The 11,816-nt window shown below is 44.6% G+C and overlaps 1 non-coding gene across 1 annotated transcript; it reads right to left on the bottom strand.

Annotated features, from left to right (window-relative positions):
- Window positions 1-293: 293 nt before the first annotated feature.
- Trnat-ugu (transfer RNA threonine (anticodon UGU)) lies at window positions 294-366 on the bottom strand. Its single transcript has one exon. It is a non-coding gene; the product is annotated as a tRNA-Thr (tRNA).
- Window positions 367-11,816: the final 11,450 nt, after the last annotated feature.

Raw genomic sequence — 11,816 nt, 5'->3', positions numbered from 1 at the left:
AAAGCACAAGATTGATATCTTTTGATCCTTTCAGTCCTTTGACGTCACACCGACTTGATATAGATAGTATGCGCTTGGCTAAGAAGCTCATAACATTGCCATCCGGAAGTATAACGGACCAACACACAAAACTGTGTGTATCCATGAACGTTTATAGTCAGGTTAATACAGTTCAGTGAGCATTACTCATAAACGCGGATGGCAAAAAACAATAACAAAGACCTGAGTGACGTCATCTTCGAACTATCTATAGTTAAATAATAAAACATCAAATAAAAGAAAGAAAGAAATCGAGCCCCCAGTGAGGTTTGAACTCACGACCCCTGGTTTACAAGACCAGTGCTCTAACCACTGAGCTATAGAGGCACATGATAACGATAGCAATATTTTGTTTGTCTGTTTAAAAAAAAATCAAAGTATTGCCTTCTTCAAATGATACTGATCTTTTCTTAAGGTAAAGATAAGTTTGTCAACTCAACTGTAGCCAATCGTAGCCTTCGTAAACTAAGAGCCTGACGTAGCCTTCTTAAACTTATAGCCTGACCGTAGCCTTCGTAAACTTATAGCCTGACCGTAGCCTTCATAAACTTATAGCCTGACCGTAGCCTTCTTAAACTTATAGCCTGAACGTAGCCTTCGTAAACTTATAGCCTGACCGTAGCCTTCGTAAACTTATAGCCTGACCGTAGCCTTCGTAAACTTATAGCCTGACCGTAGCCTTCGTAAACTTATAGCCTGGCCGTAGCCTTCGTAAACTTATAGCCTGACCGTAGCCTTCGTAAACTTATAGCCTGACAATAGCCTTCGTAAACTTATAGCCTGACCGTAGCCTTCGTAAACTTATAGCCTGGCCGTAGCCAACGTAAACTTATAGCCCGACAGTGACCCAAAAAATGACGTCAAAAGACAAGTCTTTGGTCACAAAAGAAAACAAATCGTGAGTTGTATCCAATAATTTAACCAATAGTATTGATTGTTTCCTTGAGCTCTACTTACGACAACTCACTGGCCGCCGCACAAACCTAAAAAAAATGACGTCAAAATAGAAGTCCTAGTGGATCTCAGTGTCAGGCCATCGCCATCGTTAAGTTATAGCCTGACACTAAGACCCAAAAAGACTGGCATTTTGACGTCATTATTTGGTTTTTGCACCGCCTAGTGAGTTGTCGTTAGTAGTGCTGGTGGAAACAAGTGGTCCCATTGGTTGAACTATTGAATACAACTCACGATTCGTTTTCTTTTGTGGCCAAAGACTGGCATTTTGACGTCATTTTTTGGGTCAGTATCAGGCTAAATAAGTTAACGATGGTTTTGATCAGGCTATAGATAGTTCGAAGATGACGTCACTCGGGTCTTTGTTATTGTTTTTTGCCATTGTAGGGATCTCTAGCCGTAAACAATCGTACGGCTAGTGACCTTGGCAATGGTCATTCCTACTTCCGCTCTGCCTCGTCCCGAGCTGACCCGGCTCATATAAAGCCGAGTGGACCTCTCGATAGGACACACTTACCGACACACTTACCTTCACACTTACCCAGATTCTTACTACACTTACCTACAGACTACCTACTGCACACTTCAAGCTCTACACTAAACTATCTACCATACCATATCTGTTGCGACCATACCTATCTACCATTACGACTAACTAGATTCAGGGTAAGCCATATTTTTATACTAACTATAACTTTATCTATTTAATATATATTTTTAACTCAGTAATTCCGTGATTCACCGGCCATCTGGACCCATCCTAGCCATGGAGTCCTACAGCCAGAATACCGAGTTCTGGCAATCACGGTAGTTACTACAATGGCGTCACGAGCGAAAACTTTTTTCTACTTTTTACATTATCCATTTTATTAATTCCTACCGTCGTATTTCGTTGAATGGGAGTTCGAATTTCGTTGATTTTTACCGTGTGAATACTTCGTTATTTTTCATCATGTATTTTCTACACTATAATTCTTATATTCAATCTTGAATGAATTCTGTGATATGTATGACCACGCCCCTTCCCTTTTCTTTCAGTTGTAGGTAATTTCAATTCGTGAATTTTTTTTGATCGTGTCAAGGTCGTCCTTGTCCTTGACTCCAAGGTCACACCTGTCTGGTGACCTTGTGGACGGTGTCATGTTTCATGATTAAAAATTTTTTTTTTTTACATTTGATTTCTTTTTTATTCTTTTTACTGGAAATATTTTTTTGTTTGTTTTGTTATTGCCTATAACTGTGATTAGTGATTAGTTCATATCTTTTGTGATTTATTGTGAATTGTTGTGATTTGATTTGTCCTTAACTTGACTTCGATTATTGCCTATGACTGTGATAGTTGTATTCTTGTGATTTGCTTTGTCCTTGACTTGACTTTGTTTGCTGCTTATGACTGTGGTTGGTTGAGTCCTTGTGATCTGATCTGTCCTTGACTTGATTTTGTTTGTCCTGTGCTACATTGTGATTGTGGTTACTTTTTCTATTGATTTTATTATATATTTTCAGTTATTCTTTTTCTTTCACACACCTTCCTCTCCTGAGAGGGTCCCTTAGTGATTTGTGTGGTTCATTTTTATTATTTTTTTAAGTCTGTTTTTTTTTCTTGATTTGTTGTTTGATGATCACTCGGGCCCGGCAGCATGGTGCGGTGAGATGTTGGAGCATGATCCGACCATGGCTGCGGCCTTGGGGAGTGGTCTATCTTTTAACAGACCGTACCTATTTTCATATTTAGTATAATTTTGATTTATTGTTTGATGGTCACTCGGGCCAGGCAGCATGGTGCGGTGAGATGTTGGAGCATGATCCGACCATGGCTGCGGCCTTGAGGAGTGGCCTATCTTTCAATAGACCATACCTAATTTTTTATTTTAATATTTGTATAATTTTGATTTATTGTTTGATGGTCACTCGGGCCAGGCAGCATGGTGCGGTGAGATGTTGGAGCATGATCCGACCATGGCTGCGGCCTTGAGGAGTGGCTTATCTTTCAATAGACCATACCTAATTTTTTATTTTAGTATTTGTACAATTTTGATTTATTGTTTGATGGTCACTCGGGCCAGGCAGCATGGTGCGGTGAGATGTTGGAGCATGATCCGACCATGGCTGCGGCCTTGAGGAGTGGCCTATCTTTCAATAGACTACACATGATTATTTGTATGTTGCTTGTCATGGCTTTTGATTTGATAGTTCTTTGAGCATTTAAATTTTGATTTATTGTTTGATGGTCACTCGGGCCAGGCAGCATGGTGCGGTGAGATGTTGGAGCATGATCCGACCATGGCTGCGGCCTTGGGGAGTGGCCGATCTTTCAATAGACCATACATTATTATTTGTACCTGATTTTTCTTCATTTTTTGATTTATTGTTTGATGGTCACTCGGGCCAGGCAGCATGGTGCGGTGAGATGTTGGAGCATGATCCGACCATGGCTGCGGCCTTGAGGAGTGGCCTATCTTTCAATAGACTACACATGATTATTTGTATGTTGCTTGTCATGGCTTTTGATTTGATAGTTCTTTGAGCATTTAAATTTTGATTTATTGTTTGATGGTCACTCGGGCCAGGCAGCATGATGCGGTGAGATGTTGGAGCATGATCCGACCATGGCTGCGGCCTTGGGGAGTGGCCGATCTTTCAATAGACCATACATTATTATTTGTACCTGATTTTTCTTCATTTTTTGATTTGTTGTTTGATGGTCGCTCGGGCTGGGCAGCATGGTGCGGTGAGATGTCGGAGCATGATCCGACCATGGCTGCGGCCTAGGGAGCGACTATCCTGCAATAAACACCCCCATTTTATAATTGGTAATTACTTTGTGGTTTTATTGGTTGGAGGTCACTCAGGTCAGAGAGCATGGTGCAGCGAGATGTTGTAGCATGACCTGACCATGCAGTGGCCTCGAGTGACAGACCAACCAATAATATTCAGTTATCTGGTTTGCTTTCGTGTGGCCACTGTGATTGGGCAGCATGGGGCAGTGACATGTTGGAGCATGTCCTGACCATGGCTGCAGCTGTGGAGATGACCACTCGGAAGCAACCATCTGATGATAGTTTGGATTCACTGAGTTTGATGGTCACTCGAGCTTGGTGGCCTGCGCAGAGAGATGTTGGTGCATTATCTGTTGCGACCAAGGTTCGAGTCGGAGGACCTAACTCTCAGTGAATCACATGATACAGATTGTGATGTTTATGCTCAGGTCGCACACCATGGGTCAGTGAAGTGTTGGTGCACGACATGGCCATGACTGCGACCTGGAGCAATTGCTTTGTTGTGAAGATGTGTAGATTGTTGTTATCATTAGATTACTCTGTGATCTTTACTCTATTATATACATATGCTTCATATATTATATTTTTACATTTGCTTGCTTTGGCATGAGCTTGGCCTAATTATATTGTTTTGGCTTCATGCTTGTGCTAGTTTTATTACTTGGCTTTAAGCCCGCTCGATTTTGTTTTGTGCTTTTAGCTTGCATTGATTGCTTGCATGGCGTAATAGTTCCTTGAGGTTACACTATAATTTGCTTCTTTGTTACTGACACTGTTTCCCATAGTCTATTCTCAGAAGATTAGGATAATCGTGTCAGTGAATATCATCATGGTGAATAAATTCTAATGGACTACTGCTCTTTTGAGCAGCCATGGATTATTGTCTCTGGGCAGACTGCCAGACAGTTCGTCCTGCCCTATCAGGAGAGTATAGATGACCAAGAAAGACTTCTGTAGTTCCAAGAACATCGTTAAGTTTATGAAGTCTCTGCAGCCTCAGGAAGCCAATAATTATTATTTTACACTCATGGTGCCCAAAATGGAAGATACCTTCACTGATGCTCCAGAACCCAAGGACCCTTTCGATACCGACGACCACTGCTGATATAAGAAATAAGGAAGCCTTGGCACTAGGAGACAGTGGGGATTCGAACCCAGCACCAGAGTGCAGAAATGTAAAGAAGCCCCACCATCTAGACTGCATTCAGGACGAGGAGGGGCCTATTTGAATTCAACAAGCTGCCATTTGGACTCTGCAATTCTATAGCGCCTACAGCAGAGTAATGGACCTCGTCTTGAAGGACTTACACTGGAACTCTGTCTCGGCCTACTTGGACGACATCTGTGTACTGGGGAAGTCCTTCCAGGACCACTTCAACAACTTGAGGGAAGTGTTCACCAGACTTCGTGCCTTCCGGCTGAAGCTCAAACCCAGGAAATGTGAGCTCTTCAGGAAAGAAACTAAACCTCTTGGTAGGAAGGTAGGAAGAAACCAGTTGTCTATGACAGAGGAATCAATTGCCACTGTACGGGATCGGCCAGCACCTACGTCCATGAAGGAAATAGAGAAGTTTTTGGGCTTAGCTAATTACCACCGCTTCTTCGTAAAGGATTTTGCCGGAATACCAGAACCCCTCACACAACTTCTGAGAGAGAAAATTTTCATCTGGGGTGATGAGCAGCAGGCAGCCTTTGAGGAGATAAGCTACGCCTTACTTCCCCACCGATCTTGGCCATTCCCACTATGACAGGTCACTTCATCCTCGATACTGATGCTTCAGATTTCGCCATCGGAGCCGAGTTGATTCACATCCAAGAAGAGGAAGAGAAGGTGATTGCATATGGGAGCTTCACCCTAACACCCCTTCAGCGGCGCTATTGCACTACCAGGAAGAGCTACTCGCAATTGTGCGCTTTACCAATCACTTCCGTCACTACCTCTTAGGCAGCGAATTCACTGTATGAACGGATCATCGCTGCCTTACTTGGCTCATGAACTTCAAGAGGATTGAGGGCCAACTGGCCCGATGGATCGAAGAACTCAGTCAATACAACATGAGGATAGTTCACCGCTCTGGTTCAGGCGTTATCAGAATTGCCTTGTGGCGGATGCGCATATTGCACCCGAACACAGGAGAGATGGGGAACCTTTGAATCAGAAGTAGACAACGTCGTCCCCCTCGGGTCCCCTGACACAATTGTCACTGGGTTGGATATTATAAACGAAGGCGGATGTAGGACACAGCTCAGAAGATTGGACGACACTGCCCGAATGACGTCAGGAAGGAACTGCACTATCCCCTCGGGTCCCCTGACACAATTGTCACTGGGTCGAATATCATAAACGAGGGTGGACGCAAAGTGCGACAGATCAGAGGATCGAACAACTCTACCCGGACGACGTCAGGAGTGAGCTGTGCTGTCCCCCTCAGGTCCCCTGACACAATTGTCAATGGGTTGAATATTACAATGAGGGTGGACACAAAATACAAGTCGTAAGACAAGACGACTCGACACAAGTTGGCCTTGACAACATTGACATGGAGGATGTCAGGAAGCTGCAGTCGGATGATCATCACATGACCCACCTGCTATTATGGTTGAAATTAGGAGCAGACCCAGAGATGTCGGACTTGATGCTGTCCGGCCAGGAGGAAAAGTTCTACTGGGTGCACCGCAACCTGTTCTTCCTGATCGATGGAGCCTTATACAGAAGAGACGAAGGCCCACGATACCTCCTTGCCATACCTACGCCTTTAACAAATTGATGTTAGGAAGGGGATTGAGCACACCGGTGGAATTGGTTATACCAGGGAAACATGCTAACCCACAGTCTCCTGAAGATTATGTCAACTCTCTACAGCAGGGATTAGAGATAGCCCATGAGACTGCGAGAACCACCCTCCGAACTGAGCTCAAGAGGACGAAGAGGGACTACGACATCAAAGCCCACGTCCATTCCTTCAAGAGGGGACAGGCGGTTTATTACCTGGATAAATCGAATGTGAAAGGAAAGTCCAGCAAGCTGAAACCTGTATGGACTGGACCAGTCCTGACCCCCACCACATACATTGTCAAATTCAGGAACTCGGAGATTAAGACAGTCAACCATGACCACCTGAAGCCATGTTGGGACCGGACTATCCCAGCCTGGATCCGAAAGGAAAGGGAGGCCATCGAGTCTGGCCAGGAAATTACGTACTGTACTTGTGGAAAGCCGGACGATGGAGACCTCATGGTTGCGTGCGACAGGTGTTTCGACTGGTTCCACGGCAGGTGTGTCAACCTGACGAGGAACCAAGCGAGGCAACTGAACACTTTCATTTGCCCATCCTGTTCTCACTAATCTTTTTCTTTAATCTCCGCAGATGACCTCTTTCTCACGGGATGTGACCCTCTTCCGGGATTTCCTGCGGTTCCGAGAAGAGATGCCGAGAGCGGCCGGCAGGCGCTCTCCTCCGGGGCGTAACCGGGAGCACGCGATTCGGAATCGCAGGCAACCCTGGAGAAATTCCACTAGACGCTCGAGGACTCCTCCAATCACCTCGAGACTTGGGAATAGATCCCGGACCTCCGCCGTCGCCTCTAACTCTAACCAGGAACGGAGGTCCCGTGACCGTAGGAGACGGTCCCGCTCGCCCCGTCGGGCCCACAGAACTAGTACCCCGGCCCGACAGAGCCGCGATCGGCCTTCCAGCAGGCATAGGAGGGAGGACCAAGAGCAAGCCGACCGCCGAGACAGATCTCGCCGCCGCCGGGGGGACTTCCGCAGCCTGCGGAATCAGCTTAAGAGGGCCAGGCAGGAGCTGGCCTCCCTCCGGACCGAGGCGGCTGAGGTCACCCGTCTCCGGGAGGAGAATAAAAGAATGAAGGAGAGAGAGCCCTCGATGGAGCTGTCCCTCCACAGCTCTGTCTTAGACAGCTAGGTGCTAGGGCGAGCAACCGTGTAAATAGATTTATTGTTGCCCCAGCCCCAGGAAAGGGCTTTCCTTTTATTTTAGCCCTAGGTAAGGGCCTTCTTTATTTTTTGTTCGGCCCTAGGAAAGGGCCTTCCTTGTTTTATTTTACCCCCTTTTTTGTTGCTACGCCCTAGGTAAGGGCTCCTCTCCTTTAGTTCACTGTAATACCGAGAGCTCCAGAAAGGTGCAGGTGAGTACCCCACATCCAGCCACCCTGCCCTTTTTGAGGGGGGAGCAGTGTAGGGATCTCTAGCCGTAAACAATCGTACGGCTAGTGACCTTGGCAATGGTCATTCCTACTTCCGCTCTGCCTCGTCCCGAGCTGACCCGGCTCATATAAAGCCGAGTGGACCTCTCGATAGGACACACTTACCGACACACTTACCTTCACACTTACCCAGATTCTTACTACACTTACCTACAGACTACCTACTGCACACTTCAAGCTCTACACTAAACTATCTACCATACCATATCTGTTGCGACCATACCTATCTACCATTACGACTAACTAGATTCAGGGTAAGCCATATTTTTATACTAACTATAACTTTATCTATTTAATATATATTTTTAACTCAGTAATTCCGTGATTCACCGGCCATCTGGACCCATCCTAGCCATGGAGTCCTACAGCCAGAATACCGAGTTCTGGCAATCACGGTAGTTACTACAATGGCGTCACGAGCGAAAACTTTTTTCTACTTTTTACATTATCCATTTTATTAATTCCTACCGTCGTATTTCGTTGAATGGGAGTTCGAATTTCGTTGATTTTTACCGTGTGAATACTTCGTTATTTTTCATCATGTATTTTCTACACTATAATTCTTATATTCAATCTTGAATGAATTCTGTGATATGTATGACCACGCCCCCTTCCCTTTTCTTTCAGTTGTAGGTAATTTCAATTCGTGAATTTTTTTTGATCGTGTCAAGGTCGTCCTTGTCCTTGACTCCAAGGTCACACCTGTCTGGTGACCTTGTGGACGGTGTCATGTTTCATGATTAAAAATTTTTTTTTTTTACATTTGATTTCTTTTTTATTCTTTTTACTGGAAATATTTTTTTGTTTGTTTTGTTATTGCCTATAACTGTGATTAGTGATTAGTTCATATCTTTTGTGATTTATTGTGAATTGTTGTGATTTGATTTGTCCTTAACTTGACTTCGATTATTGCCTATGACTGTGATAGTTGTATTCTTGTGATTTGCTTTGTCCTTGACTTGACTTTGTTTGCTGCTTATGACTGTGGTTGGTTGAGTCCTTGTGATCTGATCTGTCCTTGACTTGATTTTGTTTGTCCTGTGCTACATTGTGATTGTGGTTACTTTTTCTATTGATTTTATTATATATTTTCAGTTATTCTTTTTCTTTCACACACCTTCCTCTCCTGAGAGGGTCCCTTAGTGATTTGTGTGGTTCATTTTTATTATTTTTTTAAGTCTGTTTTTTTTTCTTGATTTGTTGTTTGATGATCACTCGGGCCCGGCAGCATGGTGCGGTGAGATGTTGGAGCATGATCCGACCATGGCTGCGGCCTTGGGGAGTGGTCTATCTTTTAACAGACCGTACCTATTTTCATATTTAGTATAATTTTGATTTATTGTTTGATGGTCACTCGGGCCAGGCAGCATGGTGCGGTGAGATGTTGGAGCATGATCCGACCATGGCTGCGGCCTTGAGGAGTGGCCTATCTTTCAATAGACCATACCTAATTTTTTATTTTAATATTTGTATAATTTTGATTTATTGTTTGATGGTCACTCGGGCCAGGCAGCATGGTGCGGTGAGATGTTGGAGCATGATCCGACCATGGCTGCGGCCTTGAGGAGTGGCTTATCTTTCAATAGACCATACCTAATTTTTTATTTTAGTATTTGTACAATTTTGATTTATTGTTTGATGGTCACTCGGGCCAGGCAGCATGGTGCGGTGAGATGTTGGAGCATGATCCGACCATGGCTGCGGCCTTGAGGAGTGGCCTATCTTTCAATAGACTACACATGATTATTTGTATGTTGCTTGTCATGGCTTTTGATTTGATAGTTCTTTGAGCATTTAAATTTTGATTTATTGTTTGATGGTCACTCGGGCCAGGCAGCATGGTGCGGTGAGATGTTGGAGCATGATCCGACCATGGCTGCGGCCTTGGGGAGTGGCCGATCTTTCAATAGACCATACATTATTATTTGTACCTGATTTTTCTTCATTTTTTGATTTATTGTTTGATGGTCACTCGGGCCAGGCAGCATGGTGCGGTGAGATGTTGGAGCATGATCCGACCATGGCTGCGGCCTTGAGGAGTGGCCTATCTTTCAATAGACTACACATGATTATTTGTATGTTGCTTGTCATGGCTTTTGATTTGATAGTTCTTTGAGCATTTAAATTTTGATTTATTGTTTGATGGTCACTCGGGCCAGGCAGCATGATGCGGTGAGATGTTGGAGCATGATCCGACCATGGCTGCGGCCTTGGGGAGTGGCCGATCTTTCAATAGACCATACATTATTATTTGTACCTGATTTTTCTTCATTTTTTGATTTGTTGTTTGATGGTCGCTCGGGCTGGGCAGCATGGTGCGGTGAGATGTCGGAGCATGATCCGACCATGGCTGCGGCCTAGGGAGCGACTATCCTGCAATAAACACCCCCATTTTATAATTGGTAATTACTTTGTGGTTTTATTGGTTGGAGGTCACTCAGGTCAGAGAGCATGGTGCAGCGAGATGTTGTAGCATGACCTGACCATGCAGTGGCCTCGAGTGACAGACCAACCAATAATATCAGTTATCTGGTTTACTTTCGTGTGGCCACTGTGATTGGGCAGCATGGGGCAGTGACATGTTGGAGCATGTCCTGACCATGGCTGCAGCTGTGGAGATGACCACTCGGAAGCAACCATCTGATGATAGTTTGGATTCACTGAGTTTGATGGTCACTCGAGCTTGGTGGCCTGCGCAGAGAGATGTTGGTGCATTATCTGTTGCGACCAAGGTTCGAGTCGGAGGACCTAACTCTCAGTGAATCACATGATACAGATTGTGATGTTTATGCTCAGGTCGCACACCATGGGTCAGTGAAGTGTTGGTGCACGACATGGCCATGACTGCGACCTGGAGCAATTGCTTTGTTGTGAAGATGTGTAGATTGTTGTTATCATTAGATTACTCTGTGATCTTTACTCTATTATATACATATGCTTCATATATTATATTTTTACATTTGCTTGCTTTGGCATGAGCTTGGCCTAATTATATTGTTTTGGCTTCATGCTTGTGCTAGTTTTATTACTTGGCTTTAAGCCCGCTCGATTTTGTTTTGTGCTTTTAGCTTGCATTGATTGCTTGCATGGCGTAATAGTTCCTTGAGGTTACACTATAATTTGCTTCTTTGTTACTGACACTGTTTCCCATAGTCTATTCTCAGAAGATTAGGATAATCGTGTCAGTGAATATCATCATGGTGAATAAATTCTAATGGACTACTGCTCTTTTGAGCAGCCCATGGATTATTGTCTCTGGGCAGACTGCCAGACAGTTCGTCCTGCCCTATCAGGAGAGTATAGATGACCAAGAAAGACTTCTGTAGTTCCAAGAACATCGTTAAGTTTATGAAGTCTCTGCAGCCTCAGGAAGCCAATAATTATTATTTTACACTCATGGTGCCCAAAATGGAAGATACCTTCACTGATGCTCCAGAACCCAAGGACCCTTTCGATACCGACGACCACTGCTGATATAAGAAATAAGGAAGCCTTGGCACTAGGAGACAGTGGGGATTCGAACCCAGCACCAGAGTGCAGAAATGTAAAGAAGCCCCACCATCTAGACTGCATTCAGGACGAGGAGGGGCCTATTTGAATTCAACAAGCTGCCATTTGGACTCTGCAATTCTATAGCGCCTACAGCAGAGTAATGGACCTCGTCTTGAAGGACTTACACTGGAACTCTGTCTCGGCCTACTTGGACGACATCTGTGTACTGGGGAAGTCCTTCCAGGACCACTTCAACAACTTGAGGGAAGTGTTCACCAGACTTCGTGCCTTCCGGCTGAAGCTCAAACCCAGGAAATGTGAGCT

The sequence above is a fragment of the Berghia stephanieae genome, chromosome 3, assembly GCF_034508935.2.
Source record: "Berghia stephanieae isolate SIO BIC M18660-M18661 chromosome 3, UCSD_Bste_1.3, whole genome shotgun sequence".
In the NCBI taxonomy this organism is placed as follows: Eukaryota; Metazoa; Mollusca; class Gastropoda; order Nudibranchia; family Aeolidiidae; genus Berghia; species Berghia stephanieae.
Note: the sequence above shows the minus strand (reverse complement) of the source record. Positions and strands in the feature narration are given on the sequence as shown.